The following is a 6,000-nucleotide window of genomic DNA, read 5'->3' as shown; positions in this document are numbered from 1 at the left end:
ATGGAGTTGTATCTCCAATAATCTTTTGATCACAACCATTTTGGACTAGTATTCTGATCATAGCTATTTAGTATGCCTTTATGTATGAAGTATGTTTCAAGTATTTGGGATATTTTTAGTTTGGTGCATAGTATTGCTAAAGAGAAAAAAAAAATTTATCCGCTACAAATATTGCATAATACTAAATGCATGTTAGGAATATTGCATCTTATATGTCATAAACGGGGGCAGGTAACCTTGTGTTGCATGTCCCAACGCTTCGGATATTCGTCCGATCCCAAACGGAATCTGGGGGCGTCACACACCATGAGATGTGTAACAGCAATATCCTATTCCATTATCATTAATAGAATACCTTATGGGAAATTCAATCCCTCTAGCGGAATAGGACAAGGTAATCCCCTCTCACCCTATCTTCTATCATTTGCTCTGAAGCTCTCAGTAATTTACTTAATCAAGCTGAAGTTGCAGGTCACTTAATTGGAGTTCCACTAGTCCGAGGACAAATCTACATCAACCATATGTTTTTTTTGTAGATGATCATTTGCTATTTTGCAAGGCAATGTCACTAGAGTGGAGTGGATTATCAAAAAGCTGCTGGAGACCTATGAAACAACATCAGCTCAAAGACTCAACAAGGAAAAAACATGTATTTTATTTCGTAGCAATACAAGGGATGAAAAAATGGCAAAATCACTCAAATAGCAGGTATCAGATCTACACAATCATATGATAAATATCTTAGGCTTCCTGCTTAAATGGGAAGATCTCAAATAAGGTCATTCAACAATATTTTGGATAGAGTGAGATCAAGGATTAGCAATTGGAAGTTGAATTTTCTCTCTCAAGCTAGAAAAAATAAATAAATGTTATTGAAGTTTGTGATTCAAGCACTCCCTACCTCTAGATGGGAATTTTCAAATCCCAAAAGCCATCCTACATGAGATTAATAGATTGATGCAAGTCTTTTGGTGGGGGCAGAAAGATAAAGAGAGAATGATGCATTTGGTCAATTGGCGACTTATGGGTAAGACTAAATCGACAAAGGTCTAGGATTCAGAGAATTGGAGAATTTTAGCTTAGCCAAGTTGGCTAAGTAGTGCTGGAGGTTGCTATGATCTCCCCAATCTCTAGCTACAAAAGTTTTGACTCTCAAATACTATCTAAAGAGAATTTTCACCAAGCTTAAGCTGGGGTAAAGACCTTCATACTTGTGGAAAAGTTCCCTGGCAGCACAACAGAACCACTAATTAAGAAAGGTTTAATATGGAGAATAGGGGATATGGAGTCAATCAAAAGTTGGATTGATAAATGGTTGCCTCAACCTTCCTCTTATATGATCCAAAGTGAAGTAAATCTATTACAGAAAAAGGAAAAGGTAGCTTCTGATTAACCAAGATGCTAAATCGGGGTACATGGACTTGCACTGTTTTCTCGAGTAATGAAGCTGGTCTAACAAGCAAAATTCCAACCAGTTAATGTGGCAATTAGACAAACTTATTTGGAGGTGCACATCCAATGGAATCTTCTCGATCGGAAGTGCATACCACTTGCAAGGGAAAATTCGAGATAGACTCAAAGGACAACCATTAAGAAACATTAGTCAAGAGGAGAAGTGGATGTAGTTTTAGAAATTGTCAATCCCAAATGCAGAAAAGTTGTACCTTTGGAAAGCTTATCATGAGGCCTGACCAACCAATTTGAATCTATTCATAAAGAAGGTGGTGGATGATCACATGTCTCCCATATGCTATCAAGGGCAAGAAACAATAGAACATGCTCTGTGGGAGTGAATCAACCAGAGATGTAGGAGGACAATGTTCAAGGCCACTTTAGAAATGTAATATTATATCCCAGAGTTTAAAAGAAAATATCCTTTCTATGCTCAAATCTATGAATAAAGAGTGTTAGGAGGAATTTGTAGTAATGGCTTGGAGATTATGGAAGAGAAGAAATGATGTTTTTCATAAGGTTTATACACACCCTAATACACTCTTGAAACGGACCTCCCAAGACCTCAAACTTCTACATCAAAAGCCTACTATGAGGAGTGCAACTCAAACAGACAATAATTGCAACTAAATGGCACCTCCGAGGGATGTATACAAGATCAATTGGGACTCTGTCGTTGATAAAAGAAAAGTGCAAAATTGGGGCTGGAGTCATTATTAGGGATTGGAAGGGAGATATAATGGCAACAATTAGGATGAACAAATCCTTGTTCCCAGATCCCATACTAGCAGAGATGTTTGCAGCACTCTAAGCCACAAAATTTGGCAATGAACTAGGCTTTCAGAACATCATTCTTGAGGGGGATGCAATACAAGTAATTAATGCTATCAAAGGCAACGAGGACAACTAGAACAACAAAGGATTGTTAATATTTGATATTAAAATTTTGCTTTCTAAATTTACCAGTTGGTCTGTCAATCATGTTAGGAGGGACCTTGACAAAATAGCTCATGCTCTAGGCAAAGATGCATTGACTATTTCAGATGTAATGATTGATTTGAAGTCTACGTCTCATTGTATTGAGTTGCTTTTGCAGAGGTAAGTATCAATAAATACCATTTTGGTTATCAAATAATGTCTTTGTCCAAACTTTATAATTTAAAGTAAAAGAAATATTTATGTGAACCCAGTCATTAAATATTTATCAAACATTCAACACTTTATGAAAAGTTTACGCTAATAATTACGAATATGAATCTACTTTATATATTTATGTCTCTCCTCTAGTCTCTTAAATTCATAAAACTTAGGACACCCTGATCATTTTCTATTACCTGAGATTTTCTATGAAAAGACATTGATTTGATGATGGCTAGAGTCTACTTTGGAAAGAAGTTGAGAAGAATTTCGATGACATCTCCACAGTGAAGTACACTTTGACCAACCTTTTGGAAACTCCTAAAATCATTCTAATGCTATCAATATCATATAAACAATGTAATATGTACTTTTCAAATAAACATTATAATATTATTTTATAAACAATTTTATTTTATGAAATTAAACAAATAGAGTTTGAATGCTATATCAACATTTTTTCATGAAAACGTACTCATAACATGTAGGCTTTTATGTAAAAAAATAAAAAAAAAAACAGGGTTCAACCTGGAACTCGGGTTTTTAAAACCCATATTCATTCAGGTTCTAGCTCAAGTCTAACCCGGGCTAACCCTATCCTAGTTTCAGCTTGGGTTTGAAACCCAAGTTCTGGTCTAGGTATACCCAATTGAACAGTCTTAATAAACTTACTTTCCACATAGTTAGAAGCCATGCCATTTGAGCTAGAGCTCATTGGCTAATTCAATATTGGTATTTGAACACTTGCAAAACCAAGAATAACTCCTACATACTAAAATAGCGTATTCTAGAAATAATGCTAATAATCCATAGAAAATCGACGACGAGCGCAAATCCTAATAGGCCCACACAGATGAGAACAAGCTTCACAGATCTGTGTTTTCCTGAGCCCGAGGGCCTAACCATTATCTCATCCCAATGCATAGAGAAATGTAGTGAAGCAGAGCAGTTTATGTTCAACAGGTTTTGAAGGTTTTGGTGAAGGAGAAAGGGAGCAACGGTGAGAATGAGGTAGAAGAAGAAGAATGAGAAGAATCAAAACCGTGTGTTTTGATTAAACATTATATCCTGCCTGCTACTTAAATGAAACATAGTCCTTTCAATTACTAACATGGATCCGATTGCGTGGCGATTACATGGGTTGGTTACGTTTAGCATTTTTCTTTTTATTTTCCGTAAGATTGACAACAAGCCATATGGTGAATAAGAGAAATGTACTTTCACATTAAGATGTTTAATTAGATATATATATATATATATATATTTTGGATAGGAAATAAACCATTCATTTAACATAAAACAAAAAATTACAGAGTTTTTATCAAACCATACGGCTTGTAATATATTAGAGGGGACACCATCCCACCACATCTCTATATCTTCCACATTCCAAGCTCTTCTAGCTAGCCTTTGGGTAGCTTCACTGCCTATTCAATTAACATGGACAACATTGCAACTCTAAAACATCTTCATTAGTTTTCTAGTCTCCTGCACCAATGATTCACTCAAAATAATGCTTCCAAGTATAAAAGCATGTTTAGAATGTATGTGAGTGCCCAAGGTCATTTCCACAGGGACGACTAGGCTAACATAACCCAACAAAAAGTAAATGAGCAAAACAAAATAAACAAAGTGGGAAAAAGGTATGGTAGAACAACTCCTCTTTATGAAAGAGGTATGTTCCCAAATGTGGAAAAGGGGTTGTAATGTAATGGATTGTAGTGAATGTAGGATGATTTAGAGGTGAGACAATAAAAACTAAAGTGTGAATTAAAACTTTGAAACTTGAAACTGGAAAATGTCTGTCAGAAAGAGAAAACACTAGGGATACAGATTCGGGGTTTCCTCTATCATCAGGTTATAATTGTTGGGTGCATCTGTTTATGTTAACTCAATCAAGATAATAACACTCAAGAAATAAGGATTAGGACAACTCAGATAAAGGCACCAAATGAAGTAAAACCCTTTACTGCATTATCATCCATTTTCATCTCAAGACTCACAATGGATAGATCCTTGATTATTTCAAGGTCCTGATGTGCCGTGAGTCTACAACAGGTCAAGAACAAGAGATTTATCCAAACTGATAGTAAATAAGGCAAGAACATACAGCAACAGATTTGTATCAAATAAAACAGCAGCAAATAACCATCAACAATGAAGGAAGGAAACCCCTTCCTATGCAACCCTGGCTATAAAAACTAGCTCTAAATCATCCATTGATAGGTGATTTGAAAACCCTAAAAAGTAAGAGAAAAAATAATTGTTCTGAAAACAAAACCGAGCTAAAGAATCCAAGATTGGACGTGAATGAATCCCCTTATGTGGTGCACCACCTCTCTTTTTATCCTCTCCTTCCATCATCTCCATCTTCTCTCTCTTCTAACTGAATCCCTTCAGTTTCACGGTTCTACCCTCTAAGGGATGAGGCGTCCCTCGATTGCTCTTGATGAATGAAGGTGAGCTGCTGCAGGGGCTTCCACGCAGGCCTTACTCATCGGGTTTGGGCTCAAAGGTTGGGCCATATGTTGATTCCGGGCTCATTATTAGGACTAGGCCTTAATACCTGCAAGCAAAACATTCGGCCCATTAAACAAGTAAAAGAGCATATTTATCCACTTAATTAGCAATTTCAAAGGTCCAAGATTTTGTCTAAGAATCTCTCAATTAATCTCACTTTTGGACTATTTTATCTTGATTTCTCTTAATTGTAAGTAGATTTTATAATCAAAATAACTTGACAATCACACCCCCCAACTTACCTTTTGCTAGTCCCTTAGCAAATGTAGTGTTTGGTTACAAATATCAGCAATTACCTTATACCCTTCATGGGTGGAAATCACTAATCAGACAAAAGTTAGGATGCAGTAGACATTTTAGTTCTAAGAAGGGGCTTATGCATAAAATTGTCTGATCACCACAGTAAGTATCAAAGAAAGATGAATGCTGCTGATCATTGTGTGTCATGAATATAGATCCCATGGTTGGCCACCAGAGGTCATTAATTGTCTCATTCATAGCAGCTGTTCAAATGGGGCCCTAACCTTTCTCTCTCTAATTCAAAACCATGGTAAAAAGTGGCTTTCACGCTATTTCACTTTGAAAGACCTTTCCATACAAAGAATCCTAGAAATACGTAGCCTTCTCTTATTACAAATTTTTTTTTTTTACAGCAACAGATTATGGTTCATTAGAGACTTTGAACAACTGCTTAGTTTGATTAGATTAATACCCACAAAGTGTCAATCTAATTTGTCTAGGTGTAAGTGGTGCCAATATTCAGTAGGAATCCCTTTTATGATAACAATCTTGGTTAAAGGGACATATTCACATAAATAAACCCCTTTTTTGACCCAAATTTCGTATGCTTTTATTTCATCAAGTCTGATCAAGCTTCCTGAGAAGTGTGTA

This window comes from Carya illinoinensis, chromosome 5 (genome assembly GCF_018687715.1).
Source record: "Carya illinoinensis cultivar Pawnee chromosome 5, C.illinoinensisPawnee_v1, whole genome shotgun sequence".
NCBI classification, from domain to species: Eukaryota; Viridiplantae; Streptophyta; class Magnoliopsida; order Fagales; family Juglandaceae; genus Carya; species Carya illinoinensis.
The sequence above is the reverse complement of the archived record's forward strand: the minus strand, read 5'-3'. Positions refer to the sequence as shown.